At 47.9% G+C, this 25,849-nt stretch overlaps 3 pseudogenes; all 3 read right to left on the bottom strand.

Annotated features, from left to right (window-relative positions):
• Positions 1 to 314: 314 nt before the first annotated feature.
• On the bottom strand, positions 315 to 1,355 carry LOC129782961 (NADH-ubiquinone oxidoreductase chain 2-like; annotated as a pseudogene).
• A 6,866-nt stretch (positions 1,356 to 8,221) lies between these two features.
• On the bottom strand, positions 8,222 to 9,169 carry LOC129782985 (NADH-ubiquinone oxidoreductase chain 2-like; annotated as a pseudogene).
• Positions 9,170 to 23,851: 14,682 nt separating this feature from the next.
• On the bottom strand, positions 23,852 to 24,794 carry LOC129782984 (NADH-ubiquinone oxidoreductase chain 2-like; annotated as a pseudogene).
• Between the last annotated feature and the right edge of the window lie 1,055 nt (positions 24,795 to 25,849).

Below are 25,849 nucleotides of genomic sequence, written 5' to 3'. Positions count from 1 at the left end.
CTTATCGACTCTGTGGTGAAGTTCATGTTGAGTTGCAAACTCATTGATGTACGCTGAGAGTGTGCCGGAGTCTGGTAGACAGAAGCTTGTTGGTTTGAGCGTCTAGCTGTTAATTAGAAGTTTATGGGATCGAGGCCCGTCTGTCTAGGCTTATCGTGGAGGCCCTAGCTGCATTAGAGTATCTGAGTTGCATTTAGATGGTGCAGGTTTAGTGTCCTGCGGGCCTTAGTGGTGTGGGCAGAAACTAAGAGGATTTAACTCTTAGTTAAGGCTTTGAAGGCCTTCGGTTTGGTAGGCAGGGGATCCTAAGTTTCTTAGGTAACGGTCAGGATTGCGGGAGAAGGGGGGAGAAGGAGGACTGACAGAGAAATTAAGGTAGCAATTGGTGTGCCTGTGGATTTGTTATTGTATCATTGTTTTATGAAGCTTGTAGTGTTTGGTGGGAGTGTGATTGTGGAGCAATATGCAAGGCGTAGGTAGAAAAATAAACCTAGTAGGGAGAGTATTGAAATAATTATGGCTGCGGTTGATATCTCTTGCTTAGTTAGTTCCTGGATAATGAGTCATTTTGGTAAAAAGCCAGTGAGTGGGGGCAGGCCGGCTAGGGATAGTAGTGCTAGCGTCAAGGATGCGTTTAGTGATGGTATTTTTGTTCAGGAGGTTATTATTGTGGATAGTTTTGAGGAGTTGGTTGTGTTGAGGGCTAAGAAAATGGAGGCGGTTCTTAAGGAGTATGGGTAGAAGGTTATTAATGTTAGCTTGGGGTTGTATATGAGGATGATGGTTATTCAGCCTAGGTGGGCGATCGATGAGAAAGCTAGGACTTTTCGGATTTGTGTTTGGTTGAGTCCTGTTGGCCCTCCGATGGCTGCGGATGCAATGGCCACGGTTGTCAGTAGGAGTGGGTTCAGTGAGGGGGCAGTTAAGAAAAGAAGAGTGAGTGGGGGGACTTTTATTCATGTAGAGACGAGTAGGGCAGTGGTTATAGGTGAGCCTTGTATGACCTCTGGACATCAGAAGTGAAAGGGTACTAGGCCTAGTTTTATTGCGACTGCTGTAGTTAGTAGTAGGGAGGCTGTTGGGTGGCTTAGTCGCGGAATGTCTCATTGTCCGGTGAACTGTGCGTTGATTGTGCTTGAGAAGAGGATTAATGCGGAGGCGGTTGCTTGGACGAGAAAGTATTTGATCGCAGCTTCCATAGCTCGAGGGTGGTGTGATTTTGAAAGGAAGGGGATAATGGCAAGGGTGTTGATTTCTAGGCCAGGCCAGGCTAGCAGTCAGTGGTTGCTTGAAATTGTGATGGTTGTTCCTAGTAGAAGGCTTAAGGAGAACGTTAGTTTTGTGACGGGGCTCATTTAGTAGAGGAAGAGGTTAAACCATCATTTTCGGGGTATGGGCCCGATAGCTTTTGTTTAGCTGACCCTACTGGGAAGTAATATAAGGGGAGTATGGAGCGCTTTGATCTCTTCTGTGCAGGTTCAATTCCTGTCTTCCTAAGGTTTTCAACGGAGACAATGGGATTCGGACATAGAGACGGTCTCCGGTTCACCTCAAACAGGAGAACTGAATGCAGTTGTTCGTGTTTTCCGAGAATGGAATGTACCGCTCCACCTTGTTACTGATTCTGCTTATGTTGCAGGTATTGTTCCACGAGCTGAAGCTTCTGTGCTGCGGAGTGTTTCGCATTCACAACCCTTTACCCTGTTACAGGAACTTATTTTCCTTTTGGACTCTCGATCTGCGCCTTATTTTGTTATGCATATTAGGTCTCATACCTCGCTACCTGGTTTTCTTGCAGAAGGCAATCGACGAGCTGACCTATTGCCGTGACCAGTTCAAGTACTGCCAGACCGTATTGCACAAGCTAAGCGAAGTCACTCTTTTTTTCCATCGAAACGCTGGAGCTCTTAAGCGACAGTTTGGCCTTGCTGCTCAACAAGCATCAAGTATTATTGCTGTCTGTCCCGATTGTCAAAAACATTCTTTCCCATCAGTTGCTGCAGGAGTTAATCCTAGAGGATTACAAAGCCTACCGTTAGGGCAAACAGATGTCACGCATGATTCTGAATTTGGTAGCCTTAAATATATCCACTCTTCCATTGATACATTTTCAGGTGCCTTGGTTGCCTCGTGTCACACAGGAGAAAAGGCACGAGCTGTTCGTAGACATTTAATGCGTGCTTTTGCTGCTTTAGGTATCCCCTTAAGCTGGACCGTTATCGGTCTTTATCTTTACGTTTCAACAACTGTAAAAACCTCTTTTGCCCTATGGGGTAGAACTCATATTACCGGCATTGCTCATTCCCCCACCGGTCGATCTCTCATTGAAGGGTCTCGTCGGTCTCTGAAACGTTTATGACAACAACAAAAAGGGGGAATGGGCATGGCTATTCCCGAGGAACGGTTACAGAAAGCGTTGTATGTTTTTAATTTTTTGAATTGTTCTTGAATAGATAACGACCCACCGATAGGTCGACGTTTCACTGCAGCTACCTCCGTCGAGGCACGGGTTAAAGGCCCGGTATCGGTCCGAGATGCAGAAACAGGTAAAATTATGGGACCATATCCTCTTGTTACACGGGGAAAAGGTTATGCTTGTGTCTCTACAGAAAAAGGACCTAGATGGATCCCAGCGAAGAATGTAAGACCTTTCCGTGAACCTTTACCGCAGGCAGCTGATACCGACACCGACGCTACAGAATGAAATAAAAACTGTGTGAGGATTACTGTTTTGCATTAATGTTAGCTACCCAAAATCAGGACATAGGATATAGATTTCGCTTTTTACAGCGCCTAGAACGAGCACTATCACCCTGGATCAAGCCACTGAACAGAGGTAATACTCTCGGACCAAGCGGGGGAACGGGACGACTCATTGTCCATGGAACGATGATTCCATTGACACTGATAAGGGGAAGGGAGGATTCATAATGAGAGAACAACTAGGTATTATGAAGCAGAACAAGAGCTGGGGGAAGAAGGGGCAACAGAGCAGAGGTGATGAGGTGTTTGTCACATCCATAGGATGTCTTGGCATGCTTAATCGAACTTGCAGGAGACAAATTGTGTGGCCAGGTGGATGACACCCCTTGGTTATGAACCTCATCCATAGCATCCTTGAAAAGTCAGCATTAATTTTTTTGGTGCGGAGAAGGAAGGATTCTCTTGGTTATAGCTGGAGAGGCATAGAAGTAAGTCTTTTCAGTGTTTCATGAGCACAATGCTCTCTTCTCAAAGCAGAGGAATGCTTGTGCTCTGCTTAAGAGCAGAAGTGCTTGTAGCTGACCGCTGGTGAGTCAGTGCCAATACTGGCAGTAGGCAGTTACTTAGGGCACGAGACAGAAGCAGTGGCCTGTCCTACCTGGCCCTATATATTATAATATAAAATAATGTACATACATACATATATAGATAGATATAAAAAATATAATTCTTTTTAGATCCACGGGACGGATTACGCAATAATCAAGGCTGACCACCAATTCCACCGACACCTCATTGGCAAGAAAGCAGCTAAACGGTAAGTGGAGTGCCTTTCTAGTCCTTCCCATGCTCACACTCTTCGTGTTTAGTAGATGGTATCAGGGGCTCTGTAGCTCACCCAGTGTGCTGTCTCCATCACATTTCCTCTGCTTTTCTGGAGTGGTGGTGGTACAAGGAGAGAAATGGGCCGTCAGGCCTTGCGATGGCTTTAACGGGTGAAAGTACCTTGGGAGCCTGAACAGTAGTGGAATTACTTTGATGTGTCCTGGAGGAATTTTTTTTTTTTTTTTTTCCACACGTTGCTCTGTGCGAATGACATTTTAGCAGCCAGTTGTGGGTGGTGGAAATGTGCTTGGTGAGCTTCTCCCTGTAGAGGAATGAAGGCGGTGGGTTGATTAGCATTGATAACACGCAGCTGTGGCCTTGCCTCAGAGGCAGTGGGTTGATTGACATGGACGATGTGCAGGTGTAGCTGGTTCCCGCTAAGGGGTTAAATAGCCCTGTGGCTTGTGGGAGAGGGTGTCAGCTGGAGGAGGAACAGTGTGGTCTGGCCTCTGGAGGAAGGTGCTACAGCACCGGCAGTAGAATATGGCCAACGGTAAAGCCTTGTTGCGGTCTGCTAGTTTGATAGCACTGCAACGTGTCCCCAGCCAAGAGTTTGGGGTAGAAAGGAACGATTATCCTCTGCTCTAAATGTGATACTGTTTGGGGAAGAAACACGCCTCGCTCTGACAAGGGAACAATGGGCTCTGTAGATGCCACGGTATTTACTTGGACAGGCTCTCGTGTGGCACAGGTCTGCTCTCGCTGAACTCCAGGGGGAAGAGGCAATTTCCCCTGGCTCAACCCTACCCCACTGAGCCCTTCCCAGAGGCGGCTTTACTTCTTCAACAGCCTCTGAGCAGTGATAATCAAGGTGCCTTGCTTCCAGGTCTTTGCCTAGCAGACGGCATCACCACAGTCCTTGCCTCGAAGTGAACAGGATGAAGGATCTGTACAAGGTGTCTGTGCGCATTCCCCCGGACAACGAGAAGAGCAACCCGATCAGAATTGAAGGAGACCCACAGGGGGTCCCACAGGCCAAGAAAGAGCTGCTGGAACTCGCTTCCCGTATGGTGAGTGGGTAGGACGTGATGTTTGGGAGACTGCAGGGTTTGGGCTCTCGTGTTCCCTTGTAACCTTCTGGTGCGAGTGTGTGCCCCTTGCCCACGGAGCACTTGGATCTCAGGACAAGTGCAAGTTCCTCTTCACAAATGTCTTCCCCTCTTCCCTCGGGTAGCCCTTCTCTGTCAACGCAGAGTGAATTTGGTCTGGAGAAAAGAGGGACAGTGCTGGCAAGTAAACCGTCGGGCAGCAAACCGCTAAGTCAAAGTAGATGGCTCTCCGGCTGAACACTCAGTGTGCCCTCTCTTCCCGTCAGGAAAATGAACATGCTGTGGACCTAATCGTTGAGCAGAAATTCCACTGGACCATCATTGGGCAGAAGGCTGAGCGGGTCTGGGAAATCCGGGAGCAATTCCCAGAGGTAAGGCTTGGTAGGAGAGGAGGAATCCAGAGGGGTTATTTCCTACATGGGTAGTAGGCCTGTCGTCACAGAAGTCGTAACTTTAGTGGCTCTGTAGCGCAAGTGTCTGAGAAGATAGTTCTTTTAGCCAGAGGCCGCTAACACGGTTCCCCTTTTCTGAATGGGGAAAGGGCATGTGTAGGGTCCCCCCAACCTTTGCATGTGTCTGACACAAGGGTTCTTGCTTTTGCTTGAGCTAACTATAAATGACCGCTCCTGCAGGTTATCATCAACTTCCCAGACCCTGCACACAAGAGTGACATCGTCCAACTCCGAGGTCCCAAAAACGAGGTGGAGAAGTGCACCGAGTACATGCAAAAGACGGTGGCAGACCTGGTAAGGAGGTCTTCTGCCTGCACTTCCCTCGTACGTGCCTGGATAACCCTGGGGCAAAGCAGAGCTCTACTGGCTTGGGTAGAGCTAAAACACCTCAAGAGGAGGGAGCTGTCGACGCTCTTTTGGCTGAATGGAGGCAGGGGGTAGTACCTGTTATGGGAAGGCTATAGGGGAACGTCCTTGCCTTTGTTTAGTCTTACAAGTCCCTCGTATAGAGAACTTCCTTGGGTCTAAGCCTCTTTTCAAAAGCTCGTTTATCAGAGTTCCTGAAGTCGGGCCTCCCTTGCCACGACAGCGTAATCTTCAGTTCTCCCTTCCTTTCTCCCTTAGGTTGAAAACAGCTTTTCTATTTCTGTCCCCATCTGCAAACAGTTCCACAAGAACATCGTAGAGAAAGGAGGTGCCAACATCAAGAAGGTGAGATATTGCTCCTAACTCAAGTGCTCGTGATGATCACTGCCTGCAGCAAAATCCCACTGGATGCTCTCTCCTGCCCATTGGTGATGTCCAATATACCCTGCGAGGGTTTTTCTTCTGACATGGGACACTTCTGAGATGATTTTTTTTTTTTTTCCTTTGTGGCAGATCCGTAAAGAAAGCAACACCAAAATTGATCTCCCAGCAAAGAACAGCAACTCGGAGACAATTGTTATCACAGGCAAGAGGGCAAACTGTGAGGCTGCTCGCCACAGGATAACATCACTTTGGAAGGACCTACAGAAGATGTGCATGTGGCTCAGGAACCGATTGAAGCCATGCTCAAGGAACTGGTGAGCTGGAGTTACTAGTTCCAGTAAGAAACTGGGGGAAGAAGGGGCAACAGAGCAGAGGTGATGAGGTGTTTGTCACATCCATAGGATGTCTTGGCATGCTTAATCGAACTTGCAGGAGACAAATTGTGTGGCCAGGTGGATGACACCCCTTGGTTATGAACCTCATCCATAGCATCCTTGAAAAGTCAGCATTAATTTTTTTGGTGCGGAGAAGGAAGGATTCTCTTGGTTATAGCTGGAGAGGCATAGAAGTCAGTCTTTTCAGTGTTTCATGAGCACAATGCTCTCTTCTCAAAGCAGAGGAATGCTTGTGCTCTGCTTAAGAGCAGAAGTGCTTGTAGCTGACCGCTGGTGAGTCAGTGCCAATACTGGCAGTAGGCAGTTACTTAGGGCACGAGACAGAAGCGGTGGCCTGTCCTACCTGGCCCTATATAATATATATATGTATGTATGTGCGTACAATATTATATATATATAAAATTCTTTTTAGATCCACGGGATGGATTACGCAGTAATCAAGGCTGACCACCAATTCCACCGACACCTCATTGGCAAGTGTGAAGAGGAAGATGAAGCCCAAGGCTCACAGTATCGGTGGATCTCATTTGATGGTGCCTCCGTGTGGTGTGGCTAGTCAGCTGAATACCTGAATGCCGGATGGGATGGCGATGATTATAGTGGCGGAGATGAAGTATGCTCGGCTGTCTACGTCTATTCCTACAGTGAATATGTGGTGGGCTCATACGACAAAGCCCAGGAATCCAATCGATAGTATAGCTCAGACTATTCCTATGTAGCCGAATGGTTCTTTTTTGCCTGCGTAATACGTTACAACATGTGAGATGATTCCAAAGCCGGGAAGGATTAAGATGTAAACTTCCTGGTGGCCAAAGAATCAGAACAGGTGCTGGTAGAGAATGGGGTCTCCCCCTCCAGCGGGGTCAAAGAATGTAGTGTTTAGGTTTCGGTCGGTCAGTAGTATGGTGATGCCGGCGGCCAGGACTGGAAGTGAGGGCAATAGGAGTACGGATCATACGAATAGGGGAGTTGGATATTGCGATAAGGCAGGGGGGGTTATGTTAATGGCTGTTGTGTTAAAGTTGATGGCCCCTAAGATGGAAGACACACCTGCGAGGTGTAGGGAGAAGATGGCTAGGTCTACTGAGGCGCCAGCATGGGCTAGGTTGCCTGCTAGGGGCGGGTATATGGTTCATCCTGTTCCGACTCCAGCTTCTACTGTGGAGGACGCTAGGAGCAGTAGGAAGGACGGAGGAAGTAGTTCAGAAACTGATGTTGTTTATGCGGGGGAATGCTATGTCTGGGGCTCCAATTATAAGGGGGACTAGTCAGTTTCCAAACCCTTCGATTATAATGGCTATAACTGTGAAGAAGATTCTTACGAAGGCATGGGCGGTGATGATGACATTGTAGATTTGGTCGTCTCCTAGGAGAGTTCCTGGTTGGCCAAGTTCTGCTCGAATAAGGAGGCTGAGGGCGGTACTCGGCTATGCCTGCCCATGCTCCGAAGAGTAGCTATAGGGTGCCGATGTCATTGTGGTTTGTTGAAAATAGTCATCGGTTGATGAAGGTCACGGGTCAGATGGCTGAGTGTTTAGGCGTTAGGCTGTAGTCCTTTTTACAGAGGTTGAATTCCCCTTCTTATCGACTCTGTGGTGAAGTTCATGTTGAGTTGCAAACTCATTGATGTACGCTGAGAGTGTGCCGGAGTCTGGTAGACAGAAGCTCGTTGGTTTGAGCGTCTAGCTGTTAATTAGAAGTTTATGGGATCGAGGCCCGTCTGTCTAGGCTTATCGTGGAGGCCCTAGCTGCATTAGAGTATCTGAGTTGCATTTAGATGGTGCAGGTTTAGTGTCCTGCGGGCCTTAGTGGTGTGGGCAGAAACTAAGAGGATTTAACTCTTAGTTAAGGCTTTGAAGGCCTTCGGTTTGGTAGGCAGGGGATCCTAAGTTTCTTAGGTAACGGTCAGGATTGCGGGAGAAGGGGGGAGAAGGAGGACTGACAGAGAAATTAAGGTAGCAATTGGTGTGCCTGTGGATTTGTTATTGTATCATTGTTTTATGAAGCTTGTAGTGTTTGGTGGGAGTGTGATTGTGGAGCAATATGCAAGGCGTAGGTAGAAAAATAAACCTAGTAGGGAGAGTATTGAAATAATTATGGCTGCGGTTGATATCTCTTGCTTAGTTAGTTCCTGGATAATGAGTCATTTTGGTAAAAAGCCAGTGAGTGGGGGCAGGCCGGCTAGGGATAGTAGTGCTAGCATCAAGGATGCGTTTAGTGATGGTATTTTTGTTCAGGAGGTTATTATTGTGGATAGTTTTGAGGAGTTGGTTGTGTTGAGGGCTAAGAAAATGGAGGCGGTTCTTAAGGAGTATAGGTAGAAGGTTATTAATGTTAGCTTGGGGTTGTATATGAGGATGATGGTTATTCAGCCTAGGTGGGCGATCGATGAGAAAGCTAGGACTTTTCGGATTTGTGTTTGGTTGAGTCCTGTTGGCCCTCCGATGGCTGCGGATGCAATGGCCACGGTTGTCAGTAGGAGTGGGTTCAGTGAGGGGGCAGTTAAGAAAAGAAGAGTGAGTGGGGGGAGTTTTATTCATGTAGAGACGAGTAGGGCAGTAGTTATAGGTGAGCCTCGTATGACCTCTGGACATCAGAAGTGAAAGGGTACTAGGCCTAGTTTTATTGCGACTGCTGTAGTTAGTAGTAGGGAGGCTGTTGGGTGGCTTAGTCGCGGAATGTCTCATTGTCCGGTGAACTGTGCGTTGATTGTGCTTGAGAAGAGGATTAATGCGGAGGCGGTTGCTTGGACGAGAAAGTATTTGATCGCAGCTTCCATAGCTCGAGGGTGGTGTGATTTTGAAAGGAAGGGGATAATGGCAAGGGTGTTGATTTCTAGGCCAGGCCAGGCTAGCAGTCAGTGGTTGCTTGAAATTGTGATGGTTGTTCCTAGTAGAAGGCTTAAGGAGAACGTTAGTTTTGTGACGGGGCTCATTTAGTAGAGGAAGAGGTTAAACCATCATTTTCGGGGTATGGGCCCGATAGCTTTTGTTTAGCTGACCCTACTGGGAAGTAATATAAGGGGAGTATGGAGCGCTTTGATCTCTTCTGTGCAGGTTCAATTCCTGTCTTCCTAAGGTTTTCAACGGAGACAATGGGATTCGGACATAGAGACGGTCTCCGGTTCACCTCAAACAGGAGAACTGAATGCAGTTGTTCGTGTTTTCCGAGAATGGAATGTACCGCTCCACCTTGTTACTGATTCTGCTTATGTTGCAGGTATTGTTCCACGAGCTGAAGCTTCTGTGCTGCGGAGTGTTTCGCATTCACAACCCTTTACCCTGTTACAGGAACTTATTTTCCTTTTGGACTCTCGATCTGCGCCTTATTTTGTTATGCATATTAGGTCTCATACCTCGCTACCTGGTTTTCTTGCAGAAGGCAATCGACGAGCTGACCTATTGCCGTGACCAGTTCAAGTACTGCCAGACCGTATTGCACAAGCTAAGCGAAGTCACTCTTTTTTTCCATCGAAACGCTGGAGCTCTTAAGCGACAGTTTGGCCTTGCTGCTCAACAAGCATCAAGTATTATTGCTGTCTGTCCCGATTGTCAAAAACATTCTTTCCCATCAGTTGCTGCAGGAGTTAATCCTAGAGGATTACAAAGCCTACCGTTATGGCAAACAGATGTCACGCATGATTCTGAATTTGGTAGCCTTAAATATATCCACTCTTCCATTGATACATTTTCAGGTGCCTTGGTTGCCTCGTGTCACACAGGAGAAAAGGCACGAGCTGTTCGTAGACATTTAATGCGTGCTTTTGCTGCTTTAGGTATCCCCTTAAGCTGGACCGTTATCGGTCTTTATCTTTACGTTTCAACAACTGTAAAAACCTCTTTTGCCCTATGGGGTAGAACTCATATTACCGGCATTGCTCATTCCCCCACCGGTCGATCTCTCATTGAAGGGTCTCATCGGTCTCTGAAACGTTTATGACAACAACAAAAAGGGGGAATGGGCATGGCTATTCCCGAGGAACGGTTACAGAAAGCGTTGTATGTTTTTAATTTTTTGAATTGTTCTTTAATAGATAACGACCCACCGATAGGTCGACGTTTCACTGCAGCTACCTCCGTCGAGGCACGGGTTAAAGGCCCGGTATCGGTCCGAGATGCAGAAACAGGTAAAATTATGGGACCATATCCTCTTGTTACACGGGGAAAAGGTTATGCTTGTGTCTCTACAGAAAAAGGACCTAGATGGATCCCAGCGAAGAATGTAAGACCTTTCCGTGAACCTTTACCGCAGGCAGCTGATACCGACACCGACGCTACAGAATGAAATAAAAACTGTGTGAGGATTACTGTTTTGCATTAATGTTAGCTACCCAAAATCAGGACATAGGATATAGATTTCGCTTTTTACAGCGCCTAGAACGAGCACTATCACCCTGGATCAAGCCACTGAACAGAGGTAATACTCTCGGACCAAGCGGGGGAACGGGACGACTCATTGTCCATGGAACGATGATTCCATTGACACTGATAAGGGGAAGGGAGGATTCATAATGAGAGAACAACTAGGTATTATGAAGGAGAACAGGAGCTGGGGGAAGAAGGGGCAACAGAGCAGAGGTGATGAGGTGTTTGTCACATCCATAGGATGTCTTGGCATGCTTAATCGAACTTGCAGGAGACAAATTGTGTGGCCAGGTGGATGACACCCCTTGGTTATGAACCTCATCCATAGCATCCTTGAAAAGTCAGCATTAATTTTTTTGGTGCGGAGAAGGAAGGATTCTCTTGGTTATAGCTGGAGAGGCATAGAAGTAAGTCTTTTCAGTGTTTCATGAGCACAATGCTCTCTTCTCAAAGCAGAGGAATGCTTGTGCTCTGCTTAAGAGCAGAAGTGCTTGTAGCTGACCGCTGGTGAGTCAGTGCCAATACTGGCAGTAGGCAGTTACTTAGGGCACGAGACAGAAGCGGTGGCCTGTCCTACCTGGCCCTATATATTATAATATAAAATAATGTACATACATACATATATAGATAGATATAAAAAATATAATTCTTTTTAGATCCACGGGACGGATTACGCAATAATCAAGGCTGACCACCAATTCCACCGACACCTCATTGGCAAGAAAGCAGCTAAACGGTAAGTGGAGTGCCTTTCTAGTCCTTCCCATGCTCACACTCTTCGTGTTTAGGAGATGGTATCAGGGGCTCTGTAGCTCACCCAGTGTGCTGTCTCCATCACATTTCCTCTGCTTTTCTGGAGTGGTGGTGGTACAAGGAGAGAAATGGGCCGTCAGGCCTTGCGATGGCTTTAACGGGTGAAAGTACCTTGGGAGCCTGAACAGTAGTGGAATTACTTTGATGTGTCCTGGAGGAATTTTTTTTTTTTTTTTTTTTCCACACGTTGCTCTGTGCGAATGACATTTTAGCAGCCAGTTGTGGGTGGTGGAAATGTGCTTGGTGAGCTTCTCCCTGTAGAGGAATGAAGGCGGTGGGTTGATTAGCATTGATAACACGCAGCTGTGGCCTTGCCTCAGAGGCAGTGGGTTGATTGACATGGACGACGTGCAGGTGTAGCTGGTTCCCGCTAAGGGGTTAAATAGCCCTGTGGCTTGTGGGAGAGGGTGTCAGCTGGAGGAGGAGCAGTGTGGTCTGGCCTCTGGAGGAAGGTGCTACAGCACCGGCAGTAGAATATGGCCAACGCTAAAGCCTTGTTGCGGTCTGCTAGTTTGATAGCACTGCAACGTGTCCCCAGCCAAGAGTTTGGGGTAGAAAGGAACGATTATCCTCTGCTCTAAATGTGATACTGTTTGGGGAAGAAACACGCCTCGCTCTGACAAGGGAACAATGGGCTCTGTAGATGCCACGGTATTTACTTGGACAGGCTCTCGTGTGGCACAGGTCTGCTCTCGCTGAACTCCAGGGGGAAGAGGCAATTTCCCCTGGCTCAACCCTACCCCACCGAGCCCTTCCCAGAGGCGGCTTTACTTCTTCAACAGCCTCTGAGCAGTGATAATCAAGGTGCCTTGCTTCCAGGTCTTTGCCTAGCAGACGGCGTCACCACAGTCCTTGCCTCGAAGTGAACAGGATGGAGGATCTGTACAAGGTGTCTGTGCGCATTCCCCCGGACAACGAGAAGAGCAACCCGATCAGAATTGAAGGAGACCCACAGGGGGTCCCACAGGCCAAGAAAGAGCTGCTGGAACTCGCTTCCCGTAGGGTGAGTGGGTAGGACGTGATGTTTGGGAGACTGCAGGGTTTGGGCTCTCGTGTTCCCTTGTAACCTTCTGGTGCGAGTGTGTGCCCCTTGCCCACGGAGCACTTGGATCTCAGGACAAGTGCAAGTTCCTCTTCACAAATGTCTTCCCCTGTTCCCTCGGGTAGCCCTTCTCTGTCAACGCAGAGTGAATTTGGTCTGGAGAAAAGAGGGACAGTGCTGGCAAGTAAACCGTCGGGCAGCAAACCGCTAAGTCAAAGTAGATGGCTCTCCGGCTGAACACTCAGTGTGCCCTCTGTTCCCGTCAGGAAAATGAACACGCTGCGGACCTAATCGTTGAGCAGAAATTCCACCGGACCATCACTGGGCAGAAGGCTGAGCGGGTCTGGGAAATCCGGGAGCAATTCCCAGAGGTAGGGCTTGGTAGGAGAGGAGGAATCCAGAGGGGTTATTTCCTACATGGGTAGTAGGCCTGTCGTCACAGAAGTCGTAACTTTAGTGGCTCTGTAGCGCAAGTGTCTGAGAAGATAGTTCTTTTAGCCAGAGGCCGCTAACACGGTTCCCCTTTTCTGAATGGGAAAAGGGCATGTGTAGGGTCCCCCCAACCTTTGCATGTGTCTGACACAAGGGTTCTTGCTTTTGCTTGAGCTAACTATAAATGACCGCTCCTGCAGGTTATCATCAACTTCCCAGACCCTGCACACAAGAGTGACATCGTCCAACTCCGAGGTCCCAAAAACGAGGTGGAGAAGTGCACCGAGTACATGCAAAAGACGGTGGCAGACCTGGTAAGGAGGTCTTCTGCCTGCACTTCCCTCCTACGTGCCTGGATAACCCTGGGGCAAAGCAGAGCTCTACTGGCTTGGGTAGAGCTAAAACACCTCAAGAGGAGGGAGCTGTCGACGCTCTTTTGGCTGAATGGAGGCAGGGGGTAGTACCTGTTATGGGAAGGCTATAGGGGAACGTCCTTGCCTTTGTTTAGTCTTACAAGTCCCTCGTATAGAGAACTTCCTTGGGTCTAAGCCTCTTTTCAAAAGCTCGTTTATCCGAGTTCCTGAAGTCGGGCCTCCCTTGCCACGACAGCGTAATCTTCAGTTCTCCCTTCCTTTCTCCCTTAGGTTGAAAACAGCTTTTCTATTTCTGTCCCCATCTGCAAACAGTTCCACAAGAACATCGTAGGGAAAGGAGGTGCCAACATCAAGAAGGTGAGATATTGCTCCTAACTCAAGTGCTCGTGATGATCACTGCCTGCAGCAAAATCCCACTGGATGCTCTCTCCTGCCCATTGGTGGTGTCCAATATAGCCTGCGAGGGTTTTTCTTCTGACATGGGACGCTTCTGAGATGATTTTTTTTTTTTTTTTCCCTTTGTGGCAGATCCGTAAAGAAAGCAACACCAAAATTGATCTCCCAGCAAAGAACAGCAACTCGGCGACAATTGTTATCACTGGCAAGAGGGCAAACTGTGAGGCTGCTCGCCACAGGATAACATCACTTTGGAAGGACCTACAGAAGATGTGCATGTGGCTCAGGAACCGATTGAAGCCATGCTCAAGGAACTGGTGAGCTGGAGTTACTAGTTCCAGTAAGAAACTGGGGGAAGAAGGGGCAACAGAGCAGAGGTGATGAGGTGTTTGTCACATCCATAGGATGTCTTGGCATGCTTAATCGAACTTGCAGGAGACAAATTGTGTGGCCAGGTGGATGACACCCCTTGGTTATGAACCTCATCCATAGCATCCTTGAAAAGTCAGCATTAATTTTTTTGGTGCGGAGAAGGAAGGATTCTCTTGGTTATAGCTGGAGAGGCATAGAAGTCAGTCTTTTCAATGTTTCATGAGCACAATGCTCTCTTCTCAAAGCAGAGGAATGCTTGTGCTCTGCTGAAGAGCAGAAGTGCTTGTAGCTGACCGCTGGTGAGTCAGTGCCAATACTGGCAGTAGGCAGTTACTTAGGGCACGAGACAGAAGCGGTGGCCTGTCCTACCTGGCCCTAGATATTATAATATAAAATAATGTACATACATACATATATAGATAGATATAAAAAATATAATTCTTTTTAGATCCACGGGACGGATTACGCAATAACCAAGGCTGACCACCAATTCCACCGACACCTCATTGGCAAGAAAGCAGCTAAACGGTAAGTGGAGTGCCTTTCTAGTCCTTCCCATGCTCACACTCTTCGTGTTTAGGAGATGGTATCAGGGGCTCTGTAGCTCACCCAGTGTGCTGTCTCCATCACATTTCCTCTGCTTTTCTGGAGTGGTGGTGGTACAAGGAGAGAAATGGGCCGTGAGGCCTTGCGATGGCTTTAACGGGTGAAAGTACCTTGGGAGCCTGAACAGTAGTGGAATTACTTTGATGTGTCCTGGAGGAATTTTTTTTTTTTTTTTTCCACACGTTGCTCTGTGCGAATGACATTTTAGCAGCCAGTTGTGGGTGGTGGAAATGTGCTTGGTGAGCTTCTCCCTGTAGAGGAATGAAGGCGGTGGGTTGATTAGCATTGATAACACGCAGCTGTGGCCTTGCCTCAGAGGCAGTGGGTTGATTGACATGGACGATGTGCAGGTGTAGCTGGTTCCCGCTAAGGGGTTAAATAGCCCTGTGGCTTGTGGGAGAGGGTGTCAGCTGGAGGAGGAGCAGTGTGGTCTGGCCTCTGGAGGAAGGTGCTACAGCACCGGCAGTAGAATATGGCCAACGCTAAAGCCTTGTTGCGGTCTGCTAGTTTGATAGCACTGCAACGTGTCCCCAGCCAAGAGTTTGGGGTAGAAAGGAACGATTATCCTCTGCTCTAAATGTGATACTGTTTGGGGAAGAAACACGCCTGGCTCTGACAAGGGAACAATGGGCTCTGTAGATGCCACGGTATTTACTTGGACAGGCTCTCGTGTGGCACAGGTCTGCTCTCGCTGAACTCCAGGGGGAAGAGGCAATTTCCCCTGGCTCAACCCTACCCCACCGAGCTCTTCCCAGAGGCGGCTTTACTTCTTCAACAGCCTCTGAGCAGCGATAATCAAGGTGCCTTGCTTCCAGGTCTTTGCCTAGCAGACGGCGTCACCACAGTCCTTGCCTCGAAGTTAACAGGATGAAGGATCTGTACAAGGTGTCTGTGCGCATTCCCCCGGACAACGAGAAGAGCAACCCGATCAGAATTGAAGGAGACCCACAGGGGGTCCCACAGGCCAAGAAAGAGCTGCTGGAACTCGCTTCCCGTAGGGTGAGTGGGTAGGACGTGATGTTTGGGAGACTGCAGGGTTTGGGCTCTCGTGTTCCCTTGTAACCTTCTGGTGCGAGTGTGTGCCCCTTGCCCACGGAGCACTTGGATCTCAGGACAAGTGCAAGTTCCTCTTCACAAATGTCTTCCCCTGTTCCCTCGGGTAGCCCTTCTCTGTCAACGCAGAGTGAATTTGGTCTGGAGAAAAGAGGGACAGTGCTGGCAAGTAAACCGTCGGGCAGCAAACCGCTAAGTCAAAGTAGATGGCTCTCCGGCTGAACACTCAGTGTGCCCTCTGTTCCCGTCAGGAAAATGAACACGCTGCGGACCTAATCGTTGAGCAGAAATTCCACCGGACCATCACTGGGCAGAAGGCTGAGCGGGTCTGGGAAATCCGGGAGCAATTCCCAGAGGTAGGGCTTTGTAGGAGAGGAGGAATCCAGAGGGGTTATTTCCTACATGGGTAGTAGGCCTGTCGTCACAGAAGTCGTAACTTTAGTGGCTCTGTAGCGCAAGTGTCTGAGAAGATAGTTCTTTTAGCCAGAGGCCGCTAACACGGTTCCCCGTTTCTGAATGGGAAAAGGGCATGTGTAGGGTCCCCCCAACCTTTGCATGTGTCTGACACAAGGGTTCTTGCTTTTGCTTGAGCTAACTATAAATGACCGCTCCTGCAGGTTATCATCAACTTCCCAGACCCTGCACACAAGAGTGACATCGTCCAACTCCGAGGTCCCAAAAACGAGGGGGAGAAGTGCACCGAGTACATGCAAAAGACGGTGGCAGACCTGGTAAGGAGGTCTTCTGCCTGCACTTCCCTCCTACGTGCCTGGATAACCCTGGGGCAAAGCAGAGCTCTACTGGCTTGGGTAGAGCTAAAACACCTCAAGAGGAGGGAGCTGTCGACGCTCTTTTGGCTGAATGGAGGCAGGGGGTAGTACCTGTTATGGGAAGGCTATAGGGGAACGTCCTTGCCTTTGTTTAGTCTTACAAGTCCCTCGTATAGAGAACTTCCTTGGGTCTAAGCCTCTTTTCAAAAGCTCGTTTATCAGAGTTCCTGAAGTCGGGCCTCCCTTGCCACGACAGTGTAATCTTCAGTTCTCCCTTCCAGCCTCCCTTAGGTTGAAAACAGCTTTTCTATTTCTGTCCCCATCTGCAAACAGTTCCACAAGAACATCGTAGGGAAAGGAGGTGCCAACATCAAGAAGGTGAGATATTGCTCCTAACTCAAGTGCTCGTGATGATCACTGCCTGCAGCAAAATCCCACTGGATGCTCTCTCCTGCCCATTGGTGGTGTCCAATATAGCCTGCGAGGGTTTTTCTTCTGACATGGGACGCTTCTGAGATGATTTTTTTTTTTTTTTTCCCTTTGTGGCAGATCCGTAAAGAAAGCAACACCAAAATTGATCTCCCAGCAAAGAACAGCAACTCGGAGACAATTGTTATCACAGGCAAGAGGGCAAACTGTGAGGCTGCTCGCCACAGGATAACATCACTTTGGAAGGACCTACAGAAGATGTGCATGTGGCTCAGGAACAGATTGAAGCCATGCTCAAGGAACTGGTGAGCTGGAGTTACTAGTTCCAGTAAGAAACTGGGGGAAGAAGGGGCAACAGAGCAGAGGTGATGAGGTGTTTGTCACATCCATAGGATGTCTTGGCATGCTTAATCGAACTTGCAGGAGACAAATTGTGTGGCCAGGTGGATGACACCCCTTGGTTATGAACCTCATCCATAGCATCCTTGAAAAGTCAGCATTAATTTTTTTGGTGCGGAGAAGGAAGGATTCTCTTGGTTATAGCTGGAGAGGCATAGAAGTCAGTCTTTTCAATGTTTCATGAGCACAATGCTCTCTTCTCAAAGCAGAGGAATGCTTGTGCTCTGCTGAAGAGCAGAAGTGCTTGTAGCTGACCGCTGGTGAGTCAGTGCCAATACTGGCAGTAGGCAGTTACTTAGGGCACGAGACAGAAGCGGTGGCCTGTCCTACCTGGCCCTATATAATATATATATGTATGTATGTGCGTACAATATTATATATATATAAAATTCTTTTTAGATCCACGGGATGGATTACGCAGTAATCAAGGCTGACCACCAATTCCACCGACACCTCATTGGCAAGTGTGAAGAGGAAGATGAAGCCCAAGGCTCACAGTATCGGTGGATCTCATTTGATGGTGCCTCCGTGTGGTGTGGCTAGTCAGCTGAATACCTGAATGCCGGATGGGATGGCGATGATTATAGTGGCGGAGATGAAGTATGCTCGGCTGTCTACGTCTATTCCTACAGTGAATATGTGGTGGGCTCATATGACAAAGCCCAGGAATCCAATCGATAGTATAGCTCAGACTATTCCTATGTAGCCGAATGGTTCTTTTTTGCCTGCGTAATACGTTACAACATGTGAGATGATTCCAAAGCCGGGAAGGATTAAGATGTAAACTTCCTGGTGGCCAAAGAATCAGAACAGGTGCTGGTAGAGAATGGGGTCTCCCCCTCCAGCGGGGTCAAAGAATGTAGTGTTTAGGTTTCGGTCGGTCAGTAGTATGGTGATGCCGGCGGCCAGGACTGGAAGTGAGGGCAATAGGAGTACGGATCATACGAATAGGGGAGTTGGATATTGCGATAAGGCAGGGGGGGTTATGTTAATGGCTGTTGTGTTAAAGTTGATGGCCCCTAAGATGGAAGACACACCTGCGAGGTGTAGGGAGAAGATGGCTAGGTCTACTGAGGCGCCAGCATGGGCTAGGTTGCCTGCTAGGGGCGGGTATATGGTTCATCCTGTTCCGACTCCAGCTTCTACTGTGGAGGACGCTAGGAGCAGTAGGAAGGACGGAGGAAGTAGTTCAGAAACTGATGTTGTTTATGCGGGGGAATGCTATGTCTGGGGCTCCAATTATAAGGGGGACTAGTCAGTTTCCAAACCCTTCGATTATAATGGCTATAACTGTGAAGAAGATTCTTACGAAGGCATGGGCGGTGATGATGACATTGTAGATTTGGTCGTCTCCTAGGAGAGTTCCTGGTTGGCCAAGTTCTGCTCGAATAAGGAGGCTGAGGGCGGTACTCGGCTATGCCTGCCCATGCTCCGAAGAGTAGCTATAGGGTGCCGATGTCATTGTGGTTTGTTGAAACTAGTCATCGGTTGATGAAGGTCACGGGTCAGATGGCTGAGTGTTTAGGCGTTAGGCTGTAGTCCTTTTTACAGAGGTTGAATTCCTCTTCTTATCGACTCTGTGGTGAAGTTCATGTTGAGTTGCAAACTCATTGATGTACGCTGAGAGTGTGCCGGAGTCTGGTAGACAGAAGCTTGTTGGTTTGAGCGTCTAGCTGTTAATTAGAAGTTTATGGGATCGAGGCCCGTCTGTCTAGGCTTATCGTGGAGGCCCTAGCTGCATTAGAGTATCTGAGTTGCATTTAGATGGTGCAGGTTTAGTGTCCTGCGGGCCTTAGTGGTGTGGGCAGAAACTAAGAGGATTTAACTCTTAGTTAAGGCTTTGAAGGCCTTCGGTTTGGTAGGCAGGGGATCCTAAGTTTCTTAGGTAACGGTCAGGATTGCGGGAGAAGGGGGGAGAAGGAGGACTGACAGAGAAATTAAGGTAGCAATTGGTGTGCCTGTGGATTTGTTATTGTATCATTGTTTTATGAAGCTTGTAGTGTTTGGTGGGAGTGTGATTGTGGAGCAATATGCAAGGCGTAGGTAGAAAAATAAACCTAGTAGGGAGAGTATTGAAATAATTATGGCTGCGGTTGATATCTCTTGCTTAGTTAGTTCCTGGATAATGAGTCATTTTGGTAAAAAGCCAGTGAGTGGGGGCAGGCCGGCTAGGGATAGTAGTGCTAGCGTCAAGGATGCGTTTAGTGATGGTATTTTTGTTCAGGAGGTTATTATTGTGGATAGTTTTGAGGAGTTGGTTGTGTTGAGGGCTAAGAAAATGGAGGCGGTTCTTAAGGAGTATGGGTAGAAGGTTATTAATGTTAGCTTGGGGTTGTATATGAGGATGATGGTTATTCAGCCTAGGTGGGCGATCGATGAGAAAGCTAGGACTTTTCGGATTTGTGTTTGGTTGAGTCCTGTTGGCCCTCCGATGGCTGCGGATGCAATGGCCACGGTTGTCAGTAGGAGTGGGTTCAGTGAGGGGGCAGTTAAGAAGAGTGAGTGGGGGGACTTTTATTCATGTAGAGACGAGTAGGGCAGTGGTTATAGGTGAGCCTCGTATGACCTCTGGACATCAGAAGTGAAAGGGTACTAGGCCTAGTTTTATTGCGACTGCTGTAGTTAGTAGTAGGGAGGCTGTTGGGTGGCTTAGTCGCGGAATGTCTCATTGTCCGGTGAACTGTGCGTTGATTGTGCTTGAGAAGAGGATTAATGCCGAGGCGGTTGCTTGGACGAGAAAGTATTTGATCGCAGCTTCCATAGCTCGAGGGTGGTGTGATTTTGAAAGGAAGGGGATAATGGCAAGGGTGTTGATTTCTAGGCCAGGCCAGGCTAGCAGTCAGTGGTTGCTTGAAATTGTGATGGTTGTTCCTAGTAGAAGGCTTAAGGAGAACGTTAGTTTTGTGACGGGGCTCATTTAGTAGAGGAAGAGGTTAAACCATCATTTTCGGGGTATGGGCCCGATAGCTTTTGTTTAGCTGACCCTACTGGGAAGTAATATAAGGGGAGTATGGAGCGCTTTGATCTCTTCTGTGCAGGTTCAATTCCTGTCTTCCTAAGGTTTTCAACGGAGACAATGGGATTCGGACATAGAGACGGTCTCCGGTTCACCTCAAACAGGAGAACTGAATGCAGTTGTTCGTGTTTTCCGAGAATGGAATGTACCGCTCCACCTTGTTACTGATTCTGCTTATGTTGCAGGTATTGTTCCACGAGCTGAAGCTTCTGTGCTGCGGAGTGTTTCGCATTCACAACCCTTTACCCTGTTACAGGAACTTATTTTCCTTTTGGACTCTCGATCTGCGCCTTATTTTGTTATGCATATTAGGTCTCATACCTCGCTACCTGGTTTTCCTGCAGAAGGCAATCGACGAGCTGACCTATTGCCGTGACCAGTTCAAGTACTGCCAGACCGTATTGCACAAGCTAAGCGAAGTCACTCTTTTTTTCCATCGAAACGCTGGAGCTCTTAAGCGACAGTTTGGCCTTGCTGCTCAACAAGCATCAAGTATTATTGCTGTCTGTCCCGATTGTCAAAAACATTCTTTCCCATCAGTTGCTGCAGGAGTTAATCCTAGAGGATTACAAAGCCTACCGTTAGGGCAAACAGATGTCACGCATGATTCTGAATTTGGTAGCCTTAAATATATCCACTCTTCCATTGATACATTTTCAGGTGCCTTGGTTGCCTCGTGTCACACAGGAGAAAAGGCACGAGCTGTTCGTAGACATTTAATGCGTGCTTTTGCTGCTTTAGGTATCCCCTTAAGCTGGACCGTTATCGGTCTTTATCTTTACGTTTCAACAACTGTAAAAACCTCTTTTGCCCTATGGGGTAGAACTCATATTACCGGCATTGCTCATTCCCCCACCGGTCGATCTCTCATTGAAGGGTCTCGTCGGTCTCTGAAACGTTTGTGACAACAACAAAAAGGGGGAATGGGCATGGCTATTCCCGAGGAACGGTTACAGAAAGCGTTGTATGTTTTTAATTTTTTGAATTGTTCTTGAATAGATAACGACCCACCGATAGGTCGACGTTTCACTGCAGCTACCTCCGTCGAGGCACGGGTTAAAGGCCCGGTATCGGTCCGAGATGCAGAAACAGGTAAAATTATGGGACCATATCCTCTTGTTACACGGGGAAAAGGTTATGCTTGTGTCTCTACAGAAAAAGGACCTAGATGGATCCCAGCGAAGAATGTAAGACCTTTCCGTGAACCTTTACCGCAGGCAGCTGATACCGACACCGACGCTACAGAATGAAATAAAAACTGTGTGAGGATTACTGTTTTGCATTAATGTTAGCTACCCAAAATCAGGACATAGGATATAGATTTCGCTTTTTACAGCGCCTAGAACGAGCACTATCACCCTGGATCAAGCCACTGAACAGAGGTAATACTCTCGGACCAAGCGGGGGAACGGGACGACTCATTGTCCATGGAACGATGATTCCATTGACACTGATAAGGGGAAGGGAGGATTCATAATGAGAGAACAACTAGGTATTATGAAGCAGAACAAGAGCTGGGGGAAGAAGGGGCAACAGAGCAGAGGTGATGAGGTGTTTGTCACATCCATAGGATGTCTTGGCATGCTTAATCGAACTTGCAGGAGACAAATTGTGTGGCCAGGTGGATGACACCCCTTGGTTATGAACCTCATCCATAGCATCCTTGAAAAGTCAGCATTAATTTTTTTGGTGCGGAGAAGGAAGGATTCTCTTGGTTATAGCTGGAGAGGCATAGAAGTCAGTCTTTTCAGTGTTTCATGAGCACAATGCTCTCTTCTCAAAGCAGAGGAATGCTTGTGCTCTGCTTAAGAGCAGAAGTGCTTGTAGCTGACCGCTGGTGAGTCAGTGCCAATACTGGCAGTAGGCAGTTACTTAGGGCACGAGACAGAAGCGGTGGCCTGTCCTACCTGGCCCTATATAATATATATATGTATGTATGTGCGTACAATATTATATATATATAAAATTCTGTTTAGATCCACGGGATGGATTACGCAGTAATCAAGGCTGACCACCAATTCCACCGACACCTCATTGGCAAGTGTGAAGAGGAAGATGAAGCCCAAGGCTCACAGTATCGGTGGATCTCATTTGATGGTGCCTCCGTGTGGTGTGGCTAGTCAGCTGAATACCTGAATGCCGGATGGGATGGCGATGATTATAGTGGCGGAGATGAAGTATGCTCGGCTGTCTACGTCTATTCCTACAGTGAATATGTGGTGGGCTCATATGACAAAGCCCAGGAATCCAATCGATAGTATAGCTCAGACTATTCCTATGTAGCCGAATGGTTCTTTTTTGCCTGCGTAATACGTTACAACATGTGAGATGATTCCAAAGCCGGGAAGGATTAAGATGTAAACTTCCTGGTGGCCAAAGAATCAGAACAGGTGCTGGTAGAGAATGGGGTCTCCCCCTCCAGCGGGGTCAAAGAATGTAGTGTTTAGGTTTCGGTCGGTCAGTAGTATGGTGATGCCGGCGGCCAGGACTGGAAGTGAGGGCAATAGGAGTACGGATCATACGAATAGGGGAGTTGGATATTGCGATAAGGCAGGGGGGGTTATGTTAATGGCTGTTGTGTTAAAGTTGATGGCCCCTAAGATGGAAGACACACCTGCGAGGTGTAGGGAGAAGATGGCTAGGTCTACTGAGGCGCCAGCATGGGCTAGGTTGCCTGCTAGGGGCGGGTATATGGTTCATCCTGTTCCGACTCCAGCTTCTACTGTGGAGGACGCTAGGAGCAGTAGGAAGGACGGAGGAAGTAGTTCAGAAACTGATGTTGTTTATGCGGGGGAATGCTATGTCTGGGGCTCCAATTATAAGGGGGACTAGTCAGTTTCCAAACCCTTCGATTATAATGGCTATAACTGTGAAGAAGATTCTTACGAAGGCATGGGCGGTGATGATGACATTGTAGATTTGGTCGTCTCCTAGGAGAGTTCCTGGTTGGCCAAGTTCTGCTCGAATAAGGAGGCTGAGGGCGGTACTCGGCTATGCCTGCCCATGCTCCGAAGAGTAGCTATAGGGTGCCGATGTCATTGTGGTTTGTTGAAACTAGTCATCGGTTGATGAAGGTCACGGGTCAGATGGCTGAGTGTTTAGGCGTTAGGCTGTAGTCCTTTTTACAGAGGTTGAATTCCTCTTCTTATCGACTCTGTGGTGAAGTTCATGTTGAGTTGCAAACTCATTGATGTACGCTGAGAGTGTGCCGGAGTCTGGTAGACAGAAGCTTGTTGGTTTGAGCGTCTAGCTGTTAATTAGAAGTTTATGGGATCGAGGCCCGTCTGTCTAGGCTTATCGTGGAGGCCCTAGCTGCATTAGAGTATCTGCGTTGCATTTAGATGGTGCAGGTTTAGTGTCCTGCGGGCCTTAGTGGTGTGGGCAGAAACTAAGAGGATTTAACTCTTAGTTAAGGCTTTGAAGGCCTTCGGTTTGGTAGGCAGGGGATCCTAAGTTTCTTAGGTAACGGTCAGGATTGCGGGAGAAGGGGGGAGAAGGAGGACTGACAGAGAAATTAAGGTAGCAATTGGTGTGCCTGTGGATTTGTTATTGTATCATTGTTTTATGAAGCTTGTAGTGTTTGGTGGGAGTGTGATTGTGGAGCAATATGCAAGGCGTAGGTAGAAAAATAAACCTAGTAGGGAGAGTATTGAAATAATTATGGCTGCGGTTGATATCTCTTGCTTAGTTAGTTCCTGGATAATGAGTCATTTTGGTAAAAAGCCAGTGAGTGGGGGCAGGCCGGCTAGGGATAGTAGTGCTAGCGTCAAGGATGCGTTTAGTGATGGTATTTTTGTTCAGGAGGTTATTATTGTGGATAGTTTTGAGGAGTTGGTTGTGTTGAGGGCTAAGAAAATGGAGGCGGTTCTTAAGGAGTATGGGTAGAAGGTTATTAATGTTAGCTTGGGGTTGTATATGAGGATGATGGTTATTCAGCCTAGGTGGGCGATCGATGAGAAAGCTAGGACTTTTCGGATTTGTGTTTGGTTGAGTCCTGTTGGCCCTCCGATGGCTGCGGATGCAATGGCCACGGTTGTCAGTAGGAGTGGGTTCAGTGAGGGGGCAGTTAAGAAGAGTGAGTGGGGGGACTTTTATTCATGTAGAGACGAGTAGGGCAGTGGTTATAGGTGAGCCTTGTATGACCTCTGGACATCAGAAGTGAAAGGGTACTAGGCCTAGTTTTATTGCGACTGCTGTAGTTAGTAGTAGGGAGGCTGTTGGGTGGCTTAGTCGCGGAATGTCTCATTGTCCGGTGAACTGTGCGTTGATTGTGCTTGAGAAGAGGATTAATGCGGAGGCGGTTGCTTGGACGAGAAAGTATTTGATCGCAGCTTCCATAGCTCGAGGGTGGTGTGATTTTGAAAGGAAGGGGATAATGGCAAGGGTGTTGATTTCTAGTCCAGGCCAGGCTAGCAGTCAGTGGTTGCTTGAAATTGTGATGGTTGTTCCTAGTAGAAGGCTTAAGGAGAACGTTAGTTTTGTGACGGGGCTCATTTAGTAGAGGAAGAGGTTAAACCATCATTTTCGGGGTATGGGCCCGATAGCTTTTGTTTAGCTGACCCTACTGGGAAGTAATATAAGGGGAGTATGGAGCGCTTTGATCTCTTCTGTGCAGGTTCAATTCCTGTCTTCCTAAGGTTTTCAACGGAGACAATGGGATTCGGACATAGAGACGGTCTCCGGTTCACCTCAAACAGGAGAACTGAATGCAGTTGTTCGTGTTTTCCGAGAATGGAATGTACCGCTCCACCTTGTTACTGATTCTGCTTATGTTGCAGGTATTGTTCCACGAGCTGAAGCTTCTGTGCTGCGGAGTGTTTCGCATTCACAACCCTTTACCCTGTTACAGGAACTTATTTTCCTTTTGGACTCTCGATCTGCGCCTTATTTTGTTATGCATATTAGGTCTCATACCTCGCTACCTGGTTTTCTTGCAGAAGGCAATCGACGAGCTGACCTATTGCCGTGACCAGTTCAAGTACTGCCAGACCGTATTGCACAAGCTAAGCGAAGTCACTCTTTTTTTCCATCGAAACGCTGGAGCTCTTAAGCGACAGTTTGGCCTTGCTGCTCAACAAGCATCAAGTATTATTGCTGTCTGTCCCGATTGTCAAAAACATTCTTTCCCATCAGTTGCTGCAGGAGTTAACCCTAGAGGATTACAAAGCCTACCGTTAGGGCAAACAGATGTCACGCATGATTCTGAATTTGGTAGCCTTAAATATATCCACTCTTCCATTGATACATTTTCAGGTGCCTTGGTTGCCTCGTGTCACACAGGAGAAAAGGCACGAGCTGTTCGTAGACATTTAATGCGTGCTTTTGCTGCTTTAGGTATCCCCTTAAGCTGGACCGTTATCTGTCGTTATCTTTACGTTTCAACAACTGTAAAAACCTCTTTTGCCCTATGGGGTAGAACTCATATTACCGGCATTGCTCATTCCCCCACCGGTCGATCTCTCATTGAAGGGTCTCATCGGTCTCTGAAACGTTTATGACAACAACAAAAAGGGGGAATGGGCATGGCTATTCCCGAGGAACGGTTACAG

Source organism: Falco peregrinus, chromosome 21, assembly GCF_023634155.1.
Source record: "Falco peregrinus isolate bFalPer1 chromosome 21, bFalPer1.pri, whole genome shotgun sequence".
In the NCBI taxonomy this organism is placed as follows: Eukaryota; Metazoa; Chordata; class Aves; order Falconiformes; family Falconidae; genus Falco; species Falco peregrinus.
Note: the sequence above shows the minus strand (reverse complement) of the source record. Positions and strands in the feature narration are given on the sequence as shown.